Below are 12346 nucleotides of genomic sequence, written 5' to 3' on the forward strand. Positions count from 1 at the left end.
GATCCACTAGCAAACACTTCACAAATACACCAGTGGTCCAATGTGAAATGTCAGGATAAGAAACAGGAATCAGCAGCAGTGGCACTACCTAGCAGAGACAGCCAGGCCTCAGCCTAGGCATGCATCAGCTGGAGGGACCAAGAATAACACAAGGTGCAAATTGTCCTCTGAGCCTCTCTCAGGGAATGGAAGATCATCAAAGAAGACTCAAGATCCACAAGCACTGCACATCAAACACTATAGGCAAGCCTAGCTCAGCCTCTGTCACTGTCCCTCAAGTTCTATTTATATACCTCCAAACATCAAATGTCCTCCACAGGAATTTCCTGGGCACCTATCTCAGGTGACTTCATGTTGCCAATCAGCCCAAGTTCACAAAAGCTGCAAGCTGAGCAAGAGAAATTTTTGGTGCCATTGTCTCTATGGAGTCCAGAAAAATGCAGCTTAACTAAGCAATGTAAGGTGGACCAAAGCATGAGTGTCCTTAGAAAAGAATCTGTCATCACCATCACTTGTCCTTTCACTTGTTTGCTCTAGAAGAACATCCTCTCTCCTGTATCTGCTAGAGCTAAACCTTCTTCACCTCTTAGCCCCAGCAAATCACCATCCACCCAACTTTCCAAAGAACATTTAGGTTTGGACTTGAGTAAGTCAGCATCCTTCAGTCAGTTTCTGGCAGTACTCACCTCCCCTTATTCTTGATTGAACATCTCATGTTGTGCACACCAAACATCCCCTTCCCTTTTGTTCTCTAACACACCAATCTTCACTCTGGGCTTGTCCACATTATGACATCTCCCACAGCTGACAGCTCCCCCCATCCTGCCTGTTGTCCCCATTGTCACTGGGCTCTCCGGCCAGCTACAGTCCAACACCAGGGCAGAGAGGGCATTCAGGTCTTTTAGGTAGGGATGAGCTGCCAGAATCTGGTCGATCTTCCATTTTTGCTCAGAGTCAGGGAAGATGTTCAGCAACGCCTCCCTCAGCTCGCTTGTCTCTGCAGAAGATCTCTGGGCCAGCTCAGAAAGGTTCTGCTGCATTCTTGGAAGGGTGGCCATGGATGTGGAATGGGGCTGCTGAGGAAGCCAAGGGTTGGAAGCTGCTCTATGGATCCAGGGTGGAGCCTCGTGGCTTGTGTCGACTCCCTGGGTGTTGTGGCTCTGGAAGCCAGGGCCAGATGTGTCCACACTTGGTTGGGCATTGATTCTTGGATGCATGTCCCTAAGAAAGGTCTCCTTTTGNAGAAATTCATCTAGCCGAGGTCCATTTCTTCCCAGAGGGTCATCAGGAACCATAAATATGTCCCCCACGAAAGTGTACGGAAGCAGTCTTGTTTTAATAATTTCTCTCCAGGACACTGACTCCATCACAAACTCTCTCAAGTTATCATTTGTTACAATTATACCCCCAGTCTTGTCTGCTAAGTGAAGCAAGAACCTGTCTTCATGAGAAGCAATTCTTTGCNCTAAGACCTTCCGGGCAGNAGTTAAAGCTAATATCCCAAGGTCCTGGAGNTGGCTTAAGAAGTGCTGTTCTGTGGCATTAGGATCCCAACTTGTTCTCCACTGTGGGACAAACACAGTGATGTTTCTGTTGCCGAGCTTCCAAAAATATTCAACTGCCAGCGCTATGCCTCGGCAGCTNAAGAACTTTTTCAGACCATGGGTGATGGCAACATTACTGCCGTCTATAACAATATGCTTCAANTCGTCCCTCCCTGGTTCACTTTTTAAGTCCAGTTCATATGGTATTTTCAGGATCTCTTGAAATCTCTGAACCTTGGTAACTGATGAATAGGCATGATCAGAGGATCCTGCCAATCTTGCATCATTATCTGAAGTTAGGAAGCAAGGCAGCAGTGGTGGGGAGATTTGAGGATCCTTTTGCTTGAGTTGAGGAGAGTTACAACAGCATGAATGTTTTTCGCAGTCAGGCTTCCNATAATTTGGATGAGAAGTTTCTGTTTGCTGATGAAAACCAGTTTCAGGCCGCTGTACCAAGGGAGCTGGGAAACATAGTCTGGCTGGTGGAATTGCCTCAGTTTCCTTAAAAGTCGGTTTTGTAGGTCCAATGGGCTGTCTCTCTTGATCCTCAATTTTATCAGGCATCTCAGGTTTGTAATTAAGCTCTTCCTGTTCTCTTACCTCCTCTGCTGCTTGTCTCTCAAGCCTTTGTAATATCTTTGCTACTTTTTCTCTCAGTACACCTATTTCTTGTTGTTGAACAGCTAGCTCTTCAACCTTTTTGGAGACAATTTCTAGTTGTACAGTTCTTTTTTCAAGTTCATTTGAGAGGAAATGTATAAAGATTGCAATTGTCAATTGGAAGACACTTANTCCTGCAATCAGGATTGCCATCATTAAGGTAAAGGCTTTCTCAAATACATTTTGTTGGTCTTCAACCCTGACCCTTGTGTGTGAGGGATCAGAATTGNAGTTTTCCATTTGTAATGCAGTCAAAATCTGCCTATATAATTAAATTGTCTTGAGTGTTGGTTTACTGTGATTTCCCTTCTTAGAGGGGTCTGCTCTGTTNCTTGCTCTAGGCTTGAGGCCCCTGTGGCTCCTGGGTTNCAGAAGGTCTCNTGGCNCNCTGCAGAACTTGATGAAATGATTCTTCGTCTGGAGACAACGCTGGTGGATTTCTCTTCTATAGCTTTCTGTCAGAGGGCTCCTGTACACTGCTTCTTGCAATATTGGTGGCCTTGATAATCCAAAGTTGGGATTGTACCAGGTTCAACCAGGTTCACCAGATGTATTTATTATTGGCCAGATGACATTGTTGTCTCTGAAGCTTATTTTTGAAGAATTTGTNGTTCTTCCTGAATTCTGGCTGGTNGTACAAACACACCAAGGATCTCAACTCCACTTCAAGGCACTAAGCAAATGGACTTCCAACTCCAGTCAACTCTACTGACTGAACAGAACTCTCCCTTCTTGTGCTGTGCTTATATAGCGATTNTCCAGAGTGGNGGGTGTATCCTATCTCAGACANACCCTGTGAGATTTGATAGAGCAGATTGTCTGCCTTTCAATTAGATCAGCTTTTGGGGGATTAAAGGTGTGTACTAAGGGTGTGTCAGAAGGCTCTCATTGACCTTGGACATTCCTGGAAGTGTTTAGTGCAGCCATATTGCTCTATCAAATTTCATCTACAATGGAACAGAATAGTTGGCAGTCTTTTATTTATCCTGAGTGTTTGTCTGCCAAAGCTGTATGCCCAAGATGCATACAAATCAAATACAATCAAATTCAATCAACTCTAGTCTTCTAAATACTAGAGGAGAAAATAAGACAGAGATTTGAGTTCCACCATGCCACAGGTAAATATGTGGAAAATGCCACAGGCTACCCTCTGCCCTGTGGTACAGGCAATCCACTGATACACAGAGCCCTTCCTACCACTGCACAGCACTGTTGCAAGATATTTGTGACTATGTGAATCCCCAAATTGTGTGCTTACTGGAAAAACCTGTTTGTCTGTGCCTCAGTCTTAGCATGGACCTTTAATCTCTATGTGTGGAATACAGACATGCTTTTAGTACACAACTTTTTTTCTTAAACATTGAAGTTTAGTTTCTAATCGGAAGCACCAGTGTTTGAATGTGATGTCTAATTGAAAAGCAGACATTGTGATGAATCAGAGAGAGATCTGACAGAATAGGATATGCCCAACTCTCAGTTGAACAGAGAGAAGAGAGAAAGCAATACAGAGAAATGATAAAGAGAGAGAGAACACTGCTTTTCAAAAAGAATTTTGCAGAGACAGGTTGAAGAGAAAGCAAGATAGACAAGGGGAAGGCAGAATGAGCTAGAGAATGAGAGGAAGCCAGAATTTTAGAACATATTGCTAGGCCACAGGAAGTGGCTACTTCTTCATCCAAATGCCCCATTGCTAGGAGTCTCCTTTAGAGTTGCCCACTGAGCCTCCTTTGTCACCCCCCTTGATCCAGGTCTTTGTTCAGTCCTAGAGATGCCCCCACCATAAATTCTCTTCTCTCTCCCATGATGCCCTACCCTGCCCTACTCCCTACCCACTAAGTTTCCTCTGTCCATCCACCCTCAATATCTCTTTTCTTTTTTTTTTTTTCTTAGAAGGACTCCATCCTCCTCCTTCTTCCCTTATATTTATTTGGCTTTGGTGGTTCTGTGGATCATATCCTGTTTATCTTGTATTTTATGGATAATATCCATTTAGAAATGAATACATACCATGAATGTCCTTTGGGTTATCTGTGTTACCTTACTGATGATCAGTTAGAATTACACTTGCCTTCTCAACAGAGACTCTAAAAGCTAGAAAGGCCTGGGCAGAGATGTCTTACAGATATTAAGAGAGCTCAGGTGGCAACCTACACTAGTATTCCCAGATAAACTTCCAATTATCATTGATGAAGAAAACAAGATTTTCATGACAAACTCAAATGTAAACTTCTACCTGCAAATCCAGTCCTACAAAGATATTCGAAGAAAAACTCCAACTCAAGAAGTTTTACTGTATCCAGAAAACACAGGCATAATTTCACAGCAGCAAAAAGAGAAGAAGTGAAACACACACACAAACATACTCACACTGCCTTCACCACCACAACCACTATCAAAATAACAGAAGTTACCAATCACAAGTCATTAATTTCTTTCAACATCAATGGAATCAATTCCACAAGAAGAAAACACAAGCTAACAGATTGGATACAAAATAAGATCCTTCAATCCGGCACACACAGGAAACACACTTCACCAACAAAGATAGATGCACCTTCAGTGTAAAGGAGTAGAAAAAAGTTTTCTAAGCAAATGGACCCATTAAGAAAGCTTGAGTAGCCAGTCGAATATCCAGTAAAATAGATTTTCTACTACATATAATAAAAACAGACAGTGAGAAAGATTTCATGCTTATCAAAAGTAAAAGTCCACCAAGATGACATCTTGATTCTGAACATCTACGCTCAAAACACAAGTGCACTCAGATTCACAAAAGAAACATTACTACACTTTGAATAAACACAATAATAATGTGAAACCTCAGCACCCCACCCTTCCCAATGGACAGGTGATTGAGACAGAAACGAAACATAGGAATAATTAAACTGAGAGATGTTAGGTACAAAAGGAAGCTAAGAGATTCCTTTAGAACCTTTCACCAAACATAAAAACAATTACACCTACTTCTCAACACTCCAGGGAACACTCTCTAAAGTTGACCATATAGACAATCACAAACCAAGCCTCAAAGGATAAAACAAAATATAAATAATCCCTTGTATCTTATCAGATCACCATAAAATAAAGATAGACTTCAACAACAGCAAAATCAACAAAAACCTAACAAACTCATGGAAACTGGACAACTCACTACTCAATGATCTCTGCTTCAGGGAAGAAATGAAGAAAGAAAGCCTTTCTAGAATTCCATGAAAATGAAGGCACAATATACCCAAACTTATGGGACACAATGAAATTAGTGAAAGAGAAAAATAAAAATAAAAACAAAAAAACTCGTAGCATTGAATTCCTTTATAAGGAAAATGGTGAAATCTCATACTAGTAACTTAAAAGCACACCTAAATGCACTAGAACAAAAAGAATCCAACACACCCTAGAGGAGTGAGTACATGGCAGGAAATAATTAAACTCAGAGCTGAAATCAATAACTTGGAAATAAATACAAAGAAACCAAGAGATGTTTCTGTGAGACAATTATCCAAATAGAAAAACCTAAAGCCAAACTAACAAAAATGCAGAAAGTATCCAAGTCAATAAAATTAGACATGATAAAGTGTCATAATAACAGACATGGGGAAAATCCAAAGAATCATTAGAGTTGATTCAAGAAATTGAAAAATCTAAGTGAAATGGATGATGTACTTTATAGATACCATTTGCCAAAGTTAAATCAAGATGAGTTAACTAATCTAAATAATCTTAGAACCCCTAAGGGAACCTCCCAATTCAAAACAAAACAACAAGAAAAACAAAAACAAAACAAACAAACAAACAAAAAAACCCTGGGCCCTCTGGTTTCCAGATTTGTTTGGTTTCTTTTTTTGGTTGTGCCTTTTTCTGTTTACTGATTTTAAATGGTGCTAAGACTGTCTTGAAACAAGGTCTTGAATTTGTTCTGTGTCTGATTTGCAGTTAGGAGAGATGTTTCTCGGAGCTGTAGCAATTGTAGGGCCAGGAAGGAGATGTTCTGAGCCTCTGTTTGGGTAGGTGTGGCTCAGGGAACTGAGACATCTACCCATTTGGGAACATGACCTTGATTTTGTACCAGAGGCTGGTTGAAGTTAGGAATAGATTTACCTGGGAGCTGTGGCTAAGGTGGGGCCAGGAGTCATCCTGAGTCTTGTTCTGAGGATGTGTGTGGGCTCAGAGGAGCCAGGAGACACCCAACAATCTGTTTCTTTTCTTATGTGTTTGCATGACTTTCTGGTTGTTTCTCATTTCTGCCTTATAGAATAGTTTGGACTTGTGTTTGGGGTGTCATAGGTATTTTTCATGAGTGCCAATTTCTGGTTGTTTCTTGTAAGGGAGCCCTGAAGATCAAAACGGACCCCTCCCTAAGCCCAGGGTAACCTTTGAATTAAAAGAGAAAAACACCAGCTTTTTTGTAGACAATAAAGATCAACATTCTGTCTTGCTAAGACCTGAAGATAAAGTCTCTTCTTCAGTTTATAAATGAATTCCCATGGCAAGAGAAACAGAACAAAAATGTAGGATCTCTTAGATACCCTGAAAAATTGGGACTATTGAGCCTCTGATTTCTCTGTCAACTACAGGTGACCTCCCTAGACCTGGGGGATGATGGATACTGAGACTCAGTCCTGGCATCAGCCAATGGCCAATGTGTCACCAACTGGCAGAAGCTGGTCCCTGCCCTGTTTACACATCAGTGCAGCAAAGGCCTCCTAGTTAAAGATGTTGCCAGAATGACTCATTAGCAGCCTCTCTTCCTGAATGCCCCTAGGATAACTTTTCAGCTGCCCTGCTTTCTGAACCTGACCTCAATAGATGGGCCTCTGCATATGGATGCAGAGCTAACATGGTTCACCAATGCCATCAGCCTCATTCAGGAGGACAGACATATGCTGTGGCAGTGGTGGTCTCAAACACCAAGATTGTATGAGCAGAGCCACCCCTGGCAGAGATGTTAGCCTAGAAAGCTGAACTGGCAATAGAGTTGAGAAAGGACAAGAGACACAGATTCTTGATGTGCCTTTGCTACTGCTCACATCTATGGTACTATATAGGAAGAAAGACCTTCTGGTGGCAGAAGGAAGGACTAAACTCCATCCCAGAGGGCAAAAAGATAGCCCAGTGGGTAGCCCTAGAAATTGGAGGGAAATTCTTTCCCTCATGTCCTTGATTGCCCTAGACCCAGGAGATCCCACACACTCTGACCAGACAGAAGATGTAATCTGGGTCAAAAACCTGCTCATATCAGTCGAGTGTGGTGGCACATGTCTTTAATCCCAGCACTCAGGAGGCAGAGGCAGGCAGATTTCTGAGTTCGAGGCCAGCCTGGACTACAAAGTGAGTTCCAGGACAGCCAGGGCTATACAGAGAAACCCTGTCTCGAAAAACCAAACCAAACCAAACCAAACCAAACAAAACAAAACAAAACAAAAACAAACAAACAAAAACCTGCCCATGTCTCATTGTCATAAAAGATGAGGGAGGACATCTGACTACAAACTAATTGTACCAGAGAAGATGGGTATAAGCATACTGAAAAAGTTCCATTGTTATTCACACATGGTACCCCCAAAGAATGCAGGACTTAGTCTGCCAGTCCCACATCAGAATTAGAGATGCCAATTCAAAAATAGATGAAATTGTTAAAAACAGGCCTGTCAATTGACTAATGTGGTTGCCAATACCTAATACGGGGACACAAAGCCAGGAGTCAATTGGGAAATGGACTTCATGCAGCAAAATTTGGACACAAATATTTGTTGCTATTTATAGATACCTTCTCAAGATGGAGACTTTCCCACCTAAGCATGAGACTGTGCAGACAGTAACAAAGAAACTAAAAGAAATTCTTCCCATGTCCCAGGGACACTGAAAAGACTAACATTTCCCTGGTACTACAATTTATTTGCTTGTTTATTTATTTATTTATTTAAAGACAGTGTCTCAGGATGTAGCCCTGCTGACCTCATTTTGAACTCACAGAGATGCACCTACCTTTGGAGTCTGAGAGCTGAGATTAAAGCATGTAACAGTATTCCTTCGCATTTTATTTTTAAAATTAATTTTCTAGGACAAATATGACAGATATTTATGAAACAAGTTATGAAGGCCCATACATAATTATAAAATGAAAGCCAGAAAGAAAGCAAGAAGCAAGAAGGATGAACAGTACCTATAAATTGGTCATAGCAAATTATATGAGATTAAATTTCATTAGATGCCTTCAATTAACTAATAATTCTAATTTAATCACTCTAAGCTATTCTGCTGTGGTTGCAGGAGATGTAGTTAATCAACACTTTACTATTTTGTTTTGTGGGTTTTTTTTTTTCTTTTTTACTCCACTGTGGGATGAGGTTCTCTGCAGTAGGACCTGAGATCATAGAGACTTTCATCAGCTGTAGTCTGGAGATGAGGAATCTAAGACTTATAAACAAACTCACATGAATCAAAGGAGGAAACAGAGGGACAGAGAGCATTAAATATTTTATTTTTCTTATTCCTAATCCAAAGTGATATGTGGTGAGCCAGTCACAAATAGCATAATTAGAAAAGTAGTTTCTAATTCAGTTGTGAATTATATCTCAAAAATGTTTACTTCTTAGGAAACAGAAATAGAAAATTGTTAATAATGGTAAAACAGTTATCTGAACAATAGAGAAAGAACACTGCTATATCTGAATAAACTTGTCCTCACAAGAAAATCAGAGAAAAGGATAATAATTACAGTCACATAGGTAGAAATCTAATATAGAATTGTGGCTAACAAGAATGGTGGGAGACATGAAATGTTTGTTTGAACCCCCCAAAGGGTTTGTAACTCAAAATTTTAGAATCTCTGCTTTAGCTAGATATTATTTTTTTCTTTAGAGAACTATTTGACCCTAGATTCTAGGATCATTTGTATGATTTTGTTTGTTTGTTTGTTTGTTTGATTTATTTGTTTGTTGTTGTTTGATTATTTTGACTCTTTGCTTTCTTAGTTCTTTGTATGTTCTTAATATCAATTATTTGTTTAATATATAGCTGTCAAAGACTCTTTTCCATTCTAAGGGTTTCACTTGATTGGCTAATGATTGTTGNNTTTTTTTTAATCTATGGAGAAGCTTTTTAGTTTTATTAATTCCAACTTGTTAATTTTTTACCTTAACTCTCAAGAAAATCAAGTCCTATCAGAAAGTCCTGTCCTACACCAATGTGTATAAGAGACAATGTACGGTTTCTTCTAGTCTAGCAGTTTCAGTGTTTCAGGGTTCACACTTAGGTCTTTGATCCATTTGGAATTAGTGTTGGTGCAAATTGATAAATATTGTTCTAATTTTTGTTCTTCCACATTTGGACTCCCAGTTTTCTCATCACCCATTATTAAAGATGCTTTGTTTTAAAAAAAAAAAAAAAGAATGGTGGGAGAAATAATAAAATTGATTTAAAATGTATTATTGATAGAACTTATTGTTTTGATAAATATGGAGTCAAAAGATGGGAATTAGCAAGAATGCTTGTAATGCCTTGAATCATTGAGTAGATAGCACATTATAACATATTGCATCTAGAATTTAGCTTAAATATGTCATTCAATATCCATATCCACTCACATAAACAAAATGTTTACATGAATGTTAAAAACAACTTAATATACAAAAGCATCTTAAGTTTTCTTAAATAAGATTTCTGCTTGTAGATATTTTGTGACATTTCCACTGCTGGCAAATCCAATGTCAAATGTGAGAACTAAACATCTCCTCCATCAATGCATCTTCTGTTCAGGTTCTGTGTAAAGGTCAATTTATATTGTTCATTGTACTTTGTTCAAGAGTTGTTTGTTGACTGTTTCAGTTCAGTGGTTCATGGCTCCTTTGTGGTTACATATCAGATATCCTGAATATCAGCTATTTACATCATAATGCAAATCAGCAAAATTACATTTATAAAGTAGCAAAGAAAATAATTTTATGGATGTGGGTCAACACATCATAAGGAACTATATCAAAGGGCCATAGCTTAAGAAACATTGGGAAGAACTGTTTCTGTGTATTTTCATTATCTTTATCTTATGGTAAATATTTATATATTTCAATTAGAGGCCAAAGTAGATAATATTTGTGCATTAAGTGAGCACTGAAAATATAGGATCTTCACAACTCTGACTGCTTTACAAAGTCCACACAAGTACCAAGGGCCCCATATAAGAAAGTGCCCTCTGCCCCCAACTCCCCTAAAATCATTCTCAATAGCTTTAAATTACACCACCTACCCTGGGCTCTGAATTCAAGCCCATGACTCCAGCTGTTTTCCTGGAGACATTACCTGCACTAGTGAACATAAGCAAGGCACTGCCAACTGCCTGCCAAATCTCCCAATATGCCACCCAATGGCCCCAAACTGCATACCCTCTCCTGGGCCCCATATTCTGGCCCACAATTTTAGCCAAGTTTGGAACCTGAAATTTCAGAGGTCACACAGGCCACCAAAACCACAGTAGATACATCTACTAGACCTGAAGACTTGTTGGTCACTAGAATCCCAGTCTGCTAAGGCAAAAAGCCCAAGAGGTAACTGAAAACAAGGGATAAACATATTTTTTAAATCCATCTATTAAAAATAAGCTCATAAATCAACACCTAAATCTATATGAACCCCAAACCCAGATCACTAGAGACAAACATAAAAACATGACAAGAAGATCCAGGGAAATATGGCACCAACAGAGCACATTTGTTTTACTACAACAAACCCTGAATATTCTAACTCAGCTGAAGCACAAGGAAACGATCTTAAATCAAAACAAAGAGGATGATAATGACCTTTAAAGAGGAGGTGAATAAAATTCAGGAAAGTACAAAAAAAGGAGGGAAATGAATAAAACTCTTTAAAACCTGAAAAATGGAAACAGAAGAAATAAAGAAAACACCAATAGAGGAAACAGTGGAGAGGTAAGTGAACAGAAACTATTGATGAAGTATGACCAACTAAAGACAAGAGATAGAGGAGATAATTTCAGGCTTAGAAGATACAATAAAAGACATTGTTACTCGAATCAAAGAAAATATTAAATCTAAAATGTTCCTGATACTAAACATCTGGGACACTACAATAAGATTACACCTAATAATAATAGGAATAGAAGGAGAAGAATATTCCCAGCTCAAAGGCACAGAAAATAGTGTCAACAAAATTATAGAAATTTCCCAATCGAAAGAAAGAGATGCTTGTAAAGGTACAAGAAGTTTACAGAACAACAAAAAAATTAGACCAGAAAAAAAAATTCCTTCCAGCCACACAAAAGTCAAAACACTAAATGTACAGAACAAGTAAATAATACTAAAAGCTGCCAAGGGAAAAGGTCAAATAACACATAAAGGTACAATATTAGAATTGTACCTGACTTTTCAACAGAGACTCTAAAAGCCACAACGGCCTGGGCCCATACAAACCTATACTAGTATAACCAGAAAAACTTCCAATCACCATTGATGAAGAAAACAAGATTTCCATGAGAAACTCAAATGTAAACTTCTATCTGCAAATCCAGTACAAGAAAGATATTAGAAGGAAAATTCCAACCCAAGAAGGTTTACTATATCCACAAATAATTTCACAGCACCACAAAGAAAAGAAGTGAAACAAACACACAGATACACACCATCATCATCACCACCACCACCACAACCACAACCATTATCAAAATAAAAGGAATTAACCATCTTTAGTCATTAATATCTTTCAACATCATTGAACTCAATTCCACAGGAAAAAGGCACAAACTAACAGATTGGGCGCAAAACAAGATCCTGCAAACTGATAGATACAAGAAATACACCTCAGCAACAAAATAACAGCCTTGGAAAAAATATTCCAAGCAAACAGACCCATTAAGAAAGCTGGAGTAGCCATTCTAATATCAAGTAAAATAGATTTTCAACCACATTTAATTAAAAGAGATGGTGAAAGAGATTTCTTACTCATCAAAGGAAAAATCCACCAAAATGATATCTTGATTCTGAACATCTATGCTCCAAACACAAGGGCACTCAGATTCATAAAAGAAACATTACTAGAGCTTCAATCAATACTGAACCCCAGACATTAATAGTAGGAGACCTCAGCTTCTCACTCTTACTAGTGGACAGGTCATTGAGATGGAAACTAGT

At 39.1% G+C, this 12346-nt stretch overlaps 1 pseudogene; it reads right to left on the minus strand.

The window, feature by feature from the left end:
* Window positions 1-692: 692 nt before the first annotated feature.
* Window positions 693-2357, minus strand: LOC110294127 (annotated as a pseudogene).
* Between the last annotated feature and the right edge of the window lie 9989 nt (window positions 2358-12346).

Source organism: Mus caroli, chromosome 5 (assembly GCF_900094665.2).
Source record: "Mus caroli chromosome 5, CAROLI_EIJ_v1.1, whole genome shotgun sequence".
NCBI classification, from domain to species: domain Eukaryota; kingdom Metazoa; phylum Chordata; class Mammalia; order Rodentia; family Muridae; genus Mus; species Mus caroli.